Consider the following 13,660-nt stretch of genomic DNA (forward strand, 5'->3'; position numbering starts at 1 on the left):
GGCCTGAGGCTATAGTAGAGGACACTTGCCCAAGGTGCTACGCAGTGGGACTGAACCCGGAACCATGTGGTTGGGAAACAAGCTTCCTACCACAAAGCCACGCCAGCGCCTATTCATGTTAAAAACTCCCGTCCGTTTCTCGATCCTTGTCGAATTTACGTCGAATTTATTTTTCGTCCTTTAATTGCTTTAGCTACTGGACTGCGATCATGCTGGAGGACTGAAGGGTGTAGTCGAATGAATCCACAATACCTATTTTTTGTGTCTGATATTTATTTTATGGGGTTTCTTTCACCGAACCGCTATATCACGGCGACATAAACAAACCAACAACAGCTGCCAAGTGATAGAATGTTGGCGCCAAAGGCAAATACATACATACACCAACACATATGCGCGTACACTCTCTCACTAACACATATACACACACATAAACAGAGATAGAGAGAGAAAGAGCGAAAGACAGAAAGAGAAGTTCAACAGCCACACATCAAGCTATTGTAGAAGATCCTTGTTTAAGTACCACTCCATGATACTGAACTCGCCACTACATAGTTACAATTACTAGATAATTTTCTGCGAGAATTGTCAGTTGGCTCGTTGGTCTAGGGGTATGATTTTCGCTTAGGGTGCGAGAGGTCCCGGGTTCGAATCCCGGACGAGCCCATTAATTTTCTGCTTTTTTTTTATATTTACACTTCTGATACTATATTATTTAAAACGTTTTTTTTTTATTTCCTCAACCCAATTTTAAATTCTGTAGATTTTTATGAGTTACTTTCAGCTTGAAACTTTTTCGCAAAGATTTTTTAACATAAGCACAGGCGTGGATGTTGGGAAGAAGCTCCCCCACTACTTCTGCTCATGATCAGAGATGCACATATCGCCAGTCACCAAGGGACATGCTCAACTGGTTAACGTCAAACAACTGACAAGCAAATCTGTGGTATTAAGCAGAATATTTGCTGTAGCCCATCTTTTATACCAAGACAAAACAATGTACGTGATAATACTTCCAATCAATTAAGATCAGAAGCCACGAGAACCACTGCCTGGTACTGCATCCCGGCATTTATTATTATTATTATTATTATTATTATTCAGTAGTTTTATTTTTATAACGTGCTTTCACTTCACTACCGAGCGCAGCTCTGTGCGCCTTGGGTATGTGCTGTGGTTTGCTGTGGTGCTCTTATGTTTACTGTATTGAAAGTGTTTTGCGTAGGATGTGTGCAGTACCCAGTAGTGCAATTTTCTGTATGTTATATATATTTGTAAGTCCTGCTATTTTTGTTATGTATTTGTCTGAATATTTTTTTATTATACCTAAGGCACCTACTATGAAAGAAATTGTTTCTGTTTTTAGATTCCACATTCGAGTTATCTCTATTTCCACGTCTTTGTATTTTGAAAGTTTTTCCATTTCTTTTAGAGAAACGTTGTCATCTGCTGGTATTGATACATCGATTAGAAAGCATTTTTTTTCTTCATGATCTTTGACAACTATATCTGGTCTATTTTCCTTAATTTCTCTATCTGTGTGTATTGGCATATCCCAGAGTACGGTTGCTTTCTCGTTTTCTGTGACCTTTTCTGGTGTGTGTTTACACCATCTTTTTTCTGTTGTTATTCCATAATGTTGGCATAGCTTCCAGTGTATATAGGTCCCAGCTCTGTCGTGTCTGTGGATATATTCCTTCTTAGCCAGGACTGGGCAGCCAGAGATAATATGATTTATTGTTTCTTGTCGATCTCCACATATTCTACAGTTACTTGTTATATTTCTTTTCATTATGTGTTTTTGGTAATTTCTGGTGGGAAGGCTTTGGTCTTGTGCAGCAATTAAAAATCCTTCAGTCTCTGCTTTGAGTCCTGAGCTTCTCAGCCATTGCTGGGATTTTTCTCTGTCTATTTCTTTCGCATTTAGTTTAGCCCAGTATTTACTATGTAGGGGCTTTTCTTGCCATCGTTTTATCATGGTCCGTTGCTGTTCTAGTTTTAGTTTGGATTTCATTTGTTTTATAGCTTTTGTTGTTTCTTCTTCTTCTTCTTCGTATTTGTTAGGTAGATTGATTTCTTGTTTGTATTTGTCAGCTTCCTTAAATACTGAAAACAGTTTTTTGTTTTGCTCGTGTTTTGTGGCTATTTGTATTAGTTTCCCTTGCTTCTGGAGTAGGTATTTTTGCATTGTCAGAGTTATTTCATCACACATTCTGTAAACCTCTTCTATGACTTCCTGTTCTTTGTTTCTCCTCTCCCCTCTGGTTTTGCCCTGTCCATTCCATCTTCAGACTGAATAGTTAGGCCGAGATCATCCCCAAATAATAACAATATCTATTTTTATTGTTCTTCCATTTGTTAAACTTTAAATGTGGAAACACATTCCATGATGGACAAGAAAGTTTATGATTCCTACAGAAGGCTTTTGATTTCAGACCGGTTATGTAAGCTGAACATTCACACAGAAAAAAAAAAGAAAAACAAAAAAAAAGATATGAACATTATTTAATGCAACTTGCAAGTTTTTTTGCAAAGAATTTGGCATAGTAAATTGAACGAGATTGTGTTTTTGATATTTCGCATGTTTCGAGGGAAGCGAGCTGGCAGAATCGTTATCATGCCGGACAAAGTGCTTAGCAACATTTTGCCCGTCTTTACGTTCTGAGGTGAAACCGCCATGTTTCTCTCTCTAATCTTTCACATAGTTCAACCGACATAGTTCCGCCAAACTGAATATGCGATCAGCAAAATAATAATTTTGAAAGCAGTATCTGTAAAATTAACTTTCAAACATCTAATGGCTATGGGAATGGTGGCCCACCTGAAAAAGTACCCGAAGGGGACCATAGATAAAAAAAAAAAAGTGGTTGAGAGTCACTGCTCTAGACAAGTGTCTTCTACTCTAGCCTCCGGCCGACCAAGTTCTTATTTTTTGGGGAATCTGATGGAAGCCCGTCCTAATACATACATAAAAAAAATATATATATATATATATATATATATATATATATATATATATGTATATATATATATATATATATATATATATATATATATATATATATATATATATATATATATATATATATATATATATATATATACTATTCTTTTACTAGTTTCAGTCATTTCACTGTGGCCATGCTGGATATATATATCTGTGTGTGTGTGTGTCTTATTTCTGTGTTTGTCGTCCTCAACAGCTTGGCAGCCGGTGTTGGTGTTTTTATGTCACCGTAACTTAGCGGTTGATCAATAGCAAAAACGACAAAATACGCAACTGGCTTCTAAAAAAGAAATAAGTACTTGGGTTGATTCGCTTGACTAAAATTGTTCAAGATGCTGCCCCAGCATGGCCGCACTCTAATGACTGCAACAAGCAAAAATGCAAAGGTATGTAGTGAAATAGATACACATGCGTGCAAGTTGAGGTTCAGAGTTTACTACTTCCCGTATATTTTCGGATTCACTTATTAATATTTGCTTTTTAAGAAGAAATATGATAATTTAGACTATCGCCAGCAAGCGAGGCTCGTTGGTCTAGGGGTATGATTCTCGCTTTGGGTGCGAGAGGTCCCGGGTTCGAATCCCGGACGAGCCCTGTCATTTTTAAATAAATAAAATAAAATAACTGTTACTCTATATTTTCTACAAAATATTTTGGCACAGAAATAAATCTAAAATGCGGAACGAAAACTCTAAGCAGTGATGTGCGCAGTTCGAAACTCACAGCGTTTCCCTTTCCGGTTTCTGGGGCTGAAGAGGAGAAAACCCCCGAGAAGTGCATCCCTTCATCAGCCTGCTTAGTGAATACTCCAAACTTACGTAGTTTGTTTACACCTAACTGTCTACAGAGGGAAATTTTTCCACTGATAAATACAGTGAATATTTTTCTTTCGGGTTTGAATATTCCCCAAGCATTTTATTTTAGCATCCACGAAGGATGAAAGAAGTTCGATCTCACGGGATCAATAAAATGAGCGCCATTTAAACACTGGCATCGATGTAATCGACTTGCCCTTCTCCCCAAAATTCAAGGCCCTGTGCTTATAATAGTAAGAAAATAAAAATGGTTTCACAAATTTCTTCAATTTCATTGAATCGATAAAATGATTCTCTGTTTAACCCTTGAAGCGGTGATTCTACTTGGCGTGAAATAGAGACATACGTGTGAAAGAAAAGTTTCAGAGTTTAATATTTTTTATATATGTTCAATTCTTGCTTTCACAGTTGGCTCGTTGGTCTAGAGGTATGATTTTCGCTTCGGGTGCGAGAGGTCCCGGACGAGCCCCTTAATTTTTATGATGTTACACTTTTTAAAACACCGTTTGAAATATCTGTAACTCAATTCTAAATTCGAGATAGTTTGATGTGTTGAATTCAACTTGCAAGGAAGGTTTTATTGCAAAATTTTTGGCATAGTAAATTGAACGAGTTTGTTGTATCATTTTATTTTGTCGAACCGCTATGTTACAGGAACGTAAACACACCAGCATCGATTGTCAAACGATGTTGGGAGGGACAAATACAGACACACAAACATATACACACACACATACATGTATATAAATATATATATATATATATATATATATATATATATATACGACGGGCTTATTTCAGTTTCCGTCTACCAAATCCACTCACAAGGTTTTGGTCGGCCCAAACCTAAAGTAGAAGACACTTGTCCAAGGTGCCACGCAGTGGGACTGAACCCGAAATCAGTTGGTAAGCAAGCTACTTACCGCACAGCCACTCATACGTGTGTATGTATGTATGTATGTATGTATGTATGTATGTATGTATGTATGTATGTATGTATTTGTGTTTGTCACCCTACCATTGAGGGTTTCAACTCCTAAACCGCGTGGAGCGTTGTGTTCCTGAGTAAATCACTTCAACTCATTTTGTACTGTGATCACTTCGACACCTGACGTGTGGTACACTGTGCACCTGTTTAGGTAACGTTGATTTGAGGGGAGGAGCGAGCCAATGTACAGCACATACATTTGATCATTAGAAACAAATCATTTGCATAGGTCGTTCGGCAAAATAGCTGAACACACTTCCGTCGTCTTATATATATTTACCCGCAATTTACTCTTTTACTCTTTTATTTGTTTCAGTCACTTGACTGCGGCCATGCTGGAGCACCGCCTTTAGTCGAGCAAATCGACTCCAGGACTTATTCTTTGCAAGTCAGGTACTTATTCTATTGGTTCCTTTTGCCGAACCGCTAAGGGGACGTAAACACACCATCGGTTGTCAAGCGATGTTGGTGAGACAAAGACACACACACAAACATATACACACACATACATACATACATACATACATACATACATATATATATATATATATATTTATATATATATATATACATATATATATATATATATATATATATATATATATATATATATATATATATATATATATATATAAATATATATATATATATATACATATATATATATATATATATATATATATATATATATATATATATATACGACGGGCTTCTTGTCCGTCTCCGACTACCAAATCCACTCACAAGGCTTTGGTCGGCCCGAGGCTATAGTAGAAGACACTTGCCCAAGGTGTCACGCAGTGGGACTGAACCCGGAACCATGTGGCTGGTAAGCAAGCTACTTACCACACAACGAATTGACTGTAAACCAAAATGCAAACAATGGGGACGCAGCGGTGCAGGAGACTTATTGGTCTCCATGATCCTGTTTTCGGGGTCCACGGGCCACGGGTTCGTATCCAGCACCATCTGAACTTTTTGTCGCTTCACTTTCATTCATATTTCATAAATAAAGGGTAAGTCACCCGATGAAGCTAGTGGTGATTCTTGTCGTTAAAACACTTGAAACGGCGTTGCCTACCTGACCCCTAGCATTTATTGCAGTGTAAGGCGGCTTACTGGCAGAGGCGTTAAAACGCCGGGCAAAAGGCTTAGCGGTATTTCGTCCGGCTTGATGTTCTGAATTCAAATTCTGCCGAAGTCGACTTTGCCTTTCATCTTTTCGTGGTCGATAAAATAAGTACCAGTTGAGCACTGGGGTCGATGTAATCAACTTACCCTTCTCCCGAAACTGCTGGCCTTGTGCTAAAAACTTGATACCAATATCTGTTCACTGACAGATTAACCAGTGTTAAAACTATATCGGTTTGTCTGATTTGTCGTTCTGGCATCCGGAATTTGGCTACCTGTCGCTGATGATCCGCGATATGGAGAAATCCCGTGATACAACAGTGCCATGTGCCGGTGCTACCGAAATATCGTCTGCCCATATTATATCTGTTTCTAAGCATTTGTCATCTACACGGATAATTTCTTGGGACGTTTACCGCAGTCTACGGCGTTATAAACAATATTCCAAGTTAGGTTGGACGCACTAATTAATATTTGCTGCAAAGCCTTCTTCTATCGTTAACAACTAATATTAGAATAAGCAGGAGGCTATCAGAAAATGATAAGTACAGAGGTCGATTTGTTCGGCTAAAACGTCTTCAAGGCGGTGCGACAGCGTTGCCGCGTTCTATTGACAAAAGCAAGTAAAAAGTAAAAAATAAAAGATGAGCTGTAGATCATGTATAATACTATGACGGATTGATAATTATAATAAACCGATCATAGAACATTACATTCTATCACAAATGATGTGTTCCATAGAGTAAAACAGATGGACATGAGAGAGAGTTGGATTTAAGAGCTTTCGATTTTAGTGTTCATTGTAAAAGCCTTCGATTTCATCAGTTGGCTCGTTGGTCTAGGGGTATGATTTTCGCTTAGGGTGCGAGAGGTCCCGGGTTCGAATCCCGGACGAGCCTAATTTTCGTTTTCTTTTGGGTTTTTTTTGTAATGGCTTGAATTACTCTCTTATTCTTTTACATTCTTCTTCTCCTTTTAACTTGTTTCAGTCATTTTGACTCTGGTCATGCTGGAGCAACGCCTTTTAGTCGAAGAAATCGACCCACTGGAATTATTCTTTGCAAACCCGGTACTTATTCTATTGGCGTCTTTTGCCGGACTGCTAGGTTAAGGGGACGTAAATACACCAACATCCATTGTGAAGCGGTGATGGTAGTGATGGTGGGGGACAAACACAGATACAAACCCACAAATATATACATACATACGTGTGTATATATATACATATATACGACGGGCTTCTTTCAGTTTCCAAGCAAATCCACTCCCAAGGCTTAGTCGGCCTGAGGCTATAGTAGAAGACACTTGCCCAAGGTGCTACGCAGTGGGACTGAACCCGGAACCATGTGGTTGGGAAACAAGCTTCTTAACACAAAGCCAGGCCAGCGCCTATTCATGTTAAAAACTCCCGTCCGTTTCTCGATCCTTGTCGAATTTACGTCGAATTTATTTTTCGTCCTTTAATTGCTTTAGCCACTGGACTGCGATCATGCTGGAGCACTGAAGGGTGTAGTCGAATGAATCCACAATACCTATTTTTTGTGTCTGATATTTATTTTATGGGGTTTCTTTCAACGAACCGCTATATCACGGCGACATAAACAAACCAACAACAGCTGCCAAGCGATAGAATGTTGGCGCCAAAGGCAAATACATACATACACCAACACATATGCGCGTACACTCTCTCACTAACACATATACACACACATAAACAGAGATATAGAGAGAAAGAGCAAAAGACAGAAAGAGAAGTTCAACAGCCACACATCAAGCTATTGTAGAAGATCCTTGTTTAAGTACCACTCCATGAGACTGAACTCGCCACTACATAGTTACAATTACTAGATAATTTTCAGCGGGAATTGTCAGTTGGCTCGTTGGTCTAGGGGTATGATTTTCGCTTAGGGTGCGAGAGGTCCCGGGTTCGAATCCCGGTCGATCCCCTTAATTTTCTGCTTTTTTTTTATATTTACACTTCTGATACTATATTATTTAAAACGTTTTTTTCTTTATTTCCTCAACCCAATTTTAAATTCTGTAGATTTTTATGAGTTACTTTCAGCTTGAAACTTTTTCGCAAAGATTTTTTAACATAAGCACAGGCGTGGATGTTGGGAAGAAGCTCCCCAACTACTTCTGCTCATGATCAGAGATGCACATATCGCCAGCCACCAAGGGACATGCTCAACTGGTTAACGTCAAACAACTGACAAGCAAATCTGTGGTATTAAGCAGAATATTTGCTGTAGCCCATCTTTTATACCAAGACAAAACAATGTACGTGATAACACTTCCAATCAATTAAGATCAGAAGCCACGAGAACCACTGCCTGGTACTGCATCCGGGCATTTATTATTATTATTATTATTATTATTATTATTATTATTATTATTATTATTATTATTATTTGTCAGAGTTATTTCATCACATATTCTGTAAACCTCTTCTATGACTTCCTGTTCTTTGTTTCTCCTCTCCCCTCTGGTTTTGCCCTGTCCATTCCATCTTCAGACTGAATAGGTAGGCCGAGATCATCCCCAAATAATAACAATATCTATTTTTATTGTTCTTCCATTTGTTAAACTTTAAATGTGGAAACACATTCCATGATGGACAAGAAAGTTTATGATTCCTCCAGAAGGCTTTTGATTTCAGACCGGTTATGTAAACTGAACATTCACACAGAAAAGAAAATAGAAAAACAAAAAACACGATATGAACATTATTTAATGCAACTTGCAAGTTTTTTTGCAAAGAATTTGGCATAGTAAATTGAACGAGTTTGTGTTTTTGATATTTCGCATGTTTCGAGGGAAGCGAGCTGGCAGAATCGTTATCATGCCGGACAAAGTGCTTAGCAACATTTTGCCCGTCTTTACGTTCTGAGGTGAAATTTTTTCACCCTTTCGGGGCTGAAATAAGTAGGGGTTGAACGCAGGAGTCGATGTAATCTAACCCTTTCGCTCAGAACGTCGAACCTTGTGCCTATAGGATATTTCCGATGTTTCAGAATATCTCCGGTTATTATTGAATAAAATAATTAACCGGTACTCATCTGTGACTTGAACCTGAGACCTCTCGCATCGGAGAAGAGAACCACACCTCTGAACCAGTGGTTCTTAACCGGAGTCCATATAACAGTTTTGTGGGTCCACATATGCAAAATAATAAATTGGGTCCACAATATTATTTTACTGGCCCATGGAAAGATTTTGCTTTGGATGCATTCATTACAAGGAACCGCCATGTTTCTCTCTCTAATTTTTCACATACGTTTTCAAACTCGGAACTTAGAAAACTGATAAGGAGGATACAGGAGGCGGTCGAAAAAGCCAGCTTCTATATATGGCTGAAGCGGGAAGACCGAATATGGCTTGAAACTCATAACATGTCTAGGTGAGACCGGCTGACACTGAAGTGGCTTCGCGCCCTCCAATGTCAGTTAAAGTTCAGACAGTGTCATGTGACAACTTGCTGGAACTACTTGCTGGAGCCTAGCAGCGGGAAGTTTAGACAGTGTCATGTGACAACTTGCTGGTCCTGCCTACTGGACCCTAGCAGCGGGAAATTTAGACAGTGTCACGTGACAACTAGCTGGGGCTGCCTGCTGGAGCCTAGCAGCAGATATAAAAAGGGGAACTTGACACGACGATCAGTCGGACGCTGACACTCGTTGATGCTGCATTGAAGAGGCCAGGGAATAGAAGAAAGAAGACATGCACCCAACACCAGAGCTGAAGACACCTCCGAAAGGAGGGGCTCCGCCACGTCAAAACGGTAGAGGATTAGGGGCCGAAACCGGACGTGGTTCCTCCTGATGATGTCTTCAGCTAACTGGATCCTATAAAGGAGCTGTTGTGGTAGCAGACCACGAAACATGGTTGAAATTCCTCAGGAACCGACATAGTTCCGCCAAACTGAATATGCGATCAGCAAAATAATAATTTTGAAAGCAGTATCTGTAAAATTAACTTTCAAACATCTAATGGCTATGGGAATGGTGGCCCACCTGAAAAAGTACCCGAAGGGGACCATAGATAAAAAAAAAAGTGGTTGAGAGTCACTGCTCTAGACAAGTGTCTTCTACTCTAGCCTCCGGCCGACCAAGTTCTTGTTTTTTGGGAAATCTGATGGAAGCCCGCCGTAATACATACATACATACATACATACATACATACATACATATATATATATATATATATATATATATATATATACTATTCTTTTACTAGATTCAGTCATTTCACTGTGGCCATGCTGGATATATATATATCTGTGTGTGTGTGTGTCTTATTTCTGTGTTTGTCGTCCTCAACAGCTTGGCAGCCGGTGTTGGTGTTTTTATGTCACCGTAACTTAGCGGTTGATCAATAGCAAAAACGACAAAATACGCAACTGGCTTCCAAAAAAGAAATAAGTACTTGGGTTGATTCGCTTGACTAAAATTGTTCAAGATGCTGCCCCAGCATGGCCGCACTCTAATGACTGCAACAAGCAAAAATGCAAAGCTATGTAGTGAAATAGATACACATGCGTGCAAGTTGAGGTTCAGAGTTTACTACTTCCCGTATATTTTCGGATTCACTTATTAATATTTGCTTTTTAAGAAGAAATATGATAATTTAGACTATCGCCAGCAAGCGAGGCTCGTTGGTCTAGGGGTATGATTCTCGCTTTGGGTGCGAGAGGTCCCGGGTTCGAATCCCGGACGAGCCCTGTCATTTTTAAATAAATAAAATAAAATAACTGTTACTCTATATTTGCTACAAAATATTTTGGCACAGAAATAAATCTAAAATGCGGAACGAAAACTCTAAGCAGTGATGTGCGCAGTTCGAAACTCACAGCGTTTCCCTTTCCGGTTTCTGGGGCTGAAGAGGAGAAAACCCCCGAGAAGTGCATCCCTTCATCAGCCTGCTTAGTGAATACTCCAAACTTACGTAGTTTGTTTACACCTAACTGTCTACAGAGAGAAATTTTTCCACTGATAAATACAGTGAATATTTTTCTTTCGGGTTTGAATATTCCCCAAGCATTTTATTTTAGCATCCACGAAGGATGAAAGAAGTTCGATCTCACGGGATCAATAAAATAAGCGCCATTTAAACACTGGCATCGATGTAATCGACTTGCCCTTCTCCCCAAAATTCAAGGCCCTGTGCTTATAATAGGAAGAAAATAAAAATGGTTTCACAAATTTCTTCAATTTCATTGAATCGATAAAATGATTCTCTGTTTAACCCTTGAAGCGGTGATTCTACTTGGCGTAAAATAGAGACATAAGTGTGAAAGAAAAGTTTCAGAGTTTACTATTTCTTATATATGTTCAGTTCTTGTTTTCACAGTTGGATCGTTGGTCTAGAGGTATGATTTTCGCTTCGGGTGCGAGAGGTCCCGGGTTCGAATCCCGGACGAGCCCCTTAATTTTTATGATATTACACTTTTTAAAACACCGTTTGAAATATCTGTAACTCAATTCTAAATTCGAGATAGTTTGATGTGTTGAATTCAACTTGCAAGGAAGGTTTTATTGCAAAATTTTTGGCATAGTAAATTGAACGAGTTTGTTGTATCATATTATTTTGTCGAACCGCTATGTTACAGGAACGTAAACACACCAGCATCGATTGTCAAACGATGTTGGGAGGGACAAATACAGACACACAAACATATACACACACACATACATGTGTATATATAGTCTGTTAAAGACTGTCATACCGGTCATGACGAAGGGAAATAGCCCTGAAACTCGAGTCGCCTTTATATATATATATTTATATTTATATATTTATATATTTGATCCTTTATATTGAACACTCAATATTTCATCTACATTCAATACTTTATTTCATGGTGCCATCCATTTTTATTTTATTTTATATTATATATTGTATATTATATTATATATTGTATATTCCATATTCTATACCCCACATTAGTTCTGCAGGAATATAAATAAAACATAAAAAACAGACAGTGTTGGAACTCTTTTAAGCAAAATAATATATTCCTCTATACACAATCATAAAAAAAATCCACCTTTTTTTGTATTTATTTTTACTCGCATATATATATATATATATATATATATATATATATATATATATATATATATATATATATATATATATATACGACGGGCTTATTTCAGTTTCCGTCTACCAAATCCACTCACAAGGTTTTGGTCGGCCCAAACCTAAAGTAGAAGACACTTGTCCAAGGTGCCACGCAGTGGGACTGAACCCGAAATCAGTTGGTAAGCAAGCTACTTACCGCACAGCCACTCATACGTGTGTATGTATGTATGTATGTATGTATGTATGTATGTATTTGTGTTTGTCACCCTACCATTGAGGGTTTCAACTCCTAAACCGCGTGGAGCGTTGTGTTCCCGAGTAAATCACTTCAACTCATTTTGTACTGTGATCACTTCGACACCTGACGTGTGGTACACTGTGCACCTGTTTAGGTAACGTTGATTTGAGGGGAGGAGCGAGCCAATGTACAGCACATACATTTGATCATTAGAAACAAATCATTTGCATAGGTCGTTCGGCAAAATAGCTGAACACACTTCCGTCGTCTTATATATATTTACCCGCAATTTACTCTTTTACTCTTTTATTTGTTTCAGTCACTTGACTGCGGCCATGCTGGAGCACCGCCTTTAGTCGAGCAAATCGACTCCAGGACTTATTCTTTGCAAGTCAGGTACTTATTCTATTGGTTCCTTTTGCCGAACCTCTAAGGGGACGTAAACACACCATCGGTTGTCAAACGATGTTGGGGGGACAAACACACACACACAAACATATACACACACATACATACATACATACATACATACATACATACATACATACATATATATATATATATTTATATATATATATATATATACATATATATATATATATATATATATATATATATATATATATATATATATATATATATATATATATATATATATATATATATATATATATATATACATATATATATATATATATATATATATATATATATATATATATATATATACATATATATATATATATATATATATATATATATATATATATATATATATATATATATATATATATATATATATACAATAATAAGGGCAGAGAATCGTCAATTAATAATAGAATTAATAATTAACAATTTTGCCAAGTAGTTCAGTATGAAAAAAACCTTTATCGGTAGAACTATTTATCATCATAAATATACAGGGATTAGCAATTGAGTTGCTTCTCCAACATACTGAAAATTCAGAAATAGCAGTCAAAGAACTACTGATTCCAAACTACAAATTTTCTCTAAAGCGGATGGCGATATTTATGGCACACATAGAACAAAAAACCGGAGGGAAAAGCGTAAACAAAACCAAGCCTTTAGTTAATTGGATACGAATCGTTTCATGGTTAAGTGAATGGAAATTTCACTATTCCAATCTTCAGCCCAAATATTCTGATAAATTTGAAAGTGTCTCCAAAAAAATTCACGGTAATTTTTGGCCATGCGACACCAAAAATCAACGATAAGAAAGGCACTTACGAATTCATCGGCTAGCGAGTTCAGGCACCTCACCTCAAAGAATATTTGGGCTGAAGATTGGAATAGTGAAATTTCCATTCACTTAACCATGAAACGATTCGTATCCAATTAACTAAAGGCTTGGTTTTGTTTACGCTTTTCCCTCCGGT

The 13,660-nt window shown here is 37.7% G+C and overlaps 5 non-coding genes across 5 annotated transcripts; all 5 read left to right on the forward strand.

Moving 5' to 3' along the window:
* The first annotated feature begins 594 nt into the window (after positions 1-594).
* Trnap-agg (transfer RNA proline (anticodon AGG)) lies at positions 595-666 on the forward strand. Its single transcript has one exon. It is a non-coding gene; the product is annotated as a tRNA-Pro (tRNA).
* A 2,863-nt stretch (positions 667-3,529) lies between these two features.
* Positions 3,530-3,601, forward strand: Trnap-ugg (transfer RNA proline (anticodon UGG)). Its single transcript has one exon. It is a non-coding gene; the product is annotated as a tRNA-Pro (tRNA).
* A 3,167-nt stretch (positions 3,602-6,768) lies between these two features.
* On the forward strand, positions 6,769-6,840 carry Trnap-agg (transfer RNA proline (anticodon AGG)). Its single transcript has one exon. It is a non-coding gene; the product is annotated as a tRNA-Pro (tRNA).
* A 3,749-nt stretch (positions 6,841-10,589) lies between these two features.
* Positions 10,590-10,661, forward strand: Trnap-ugg (transfer RNA proline (anticodon UGG)). The gene has a single exon. It is a non-coding gene; the product is annotated as a tRNA-Pro (tRNA).
* Positions 10,662-11,292: 631 nt separating this feature from the next.
* On the forward strand, positions 11,293-11,364 carry Trnap-cgg (transfer RNA proline (anticodon CGG)). The gene has a single exon. It is a non-coding gene; the product is annotated as a tRNA-Pro (tRNA).
* The last annotated feature ends 2,296 nt before the right edge of the window (positions 11,365-13,660 follow it).

The sequence above is a fragment of the Octopus bimaculoides genome, chromosome 1, assembly GCF_046866305.1.
Source record: "Octopus bimaculoides isolate indiv1 chromosome 1, ASM4686630v1, whole genome shotgun sequence".
Lineage (NCBI taxonomy): Eukaryota > Metazoa > Mollusca > Cephalopoda > Octopoda > Octopodidae > Octopus > Octopus bimaculoides.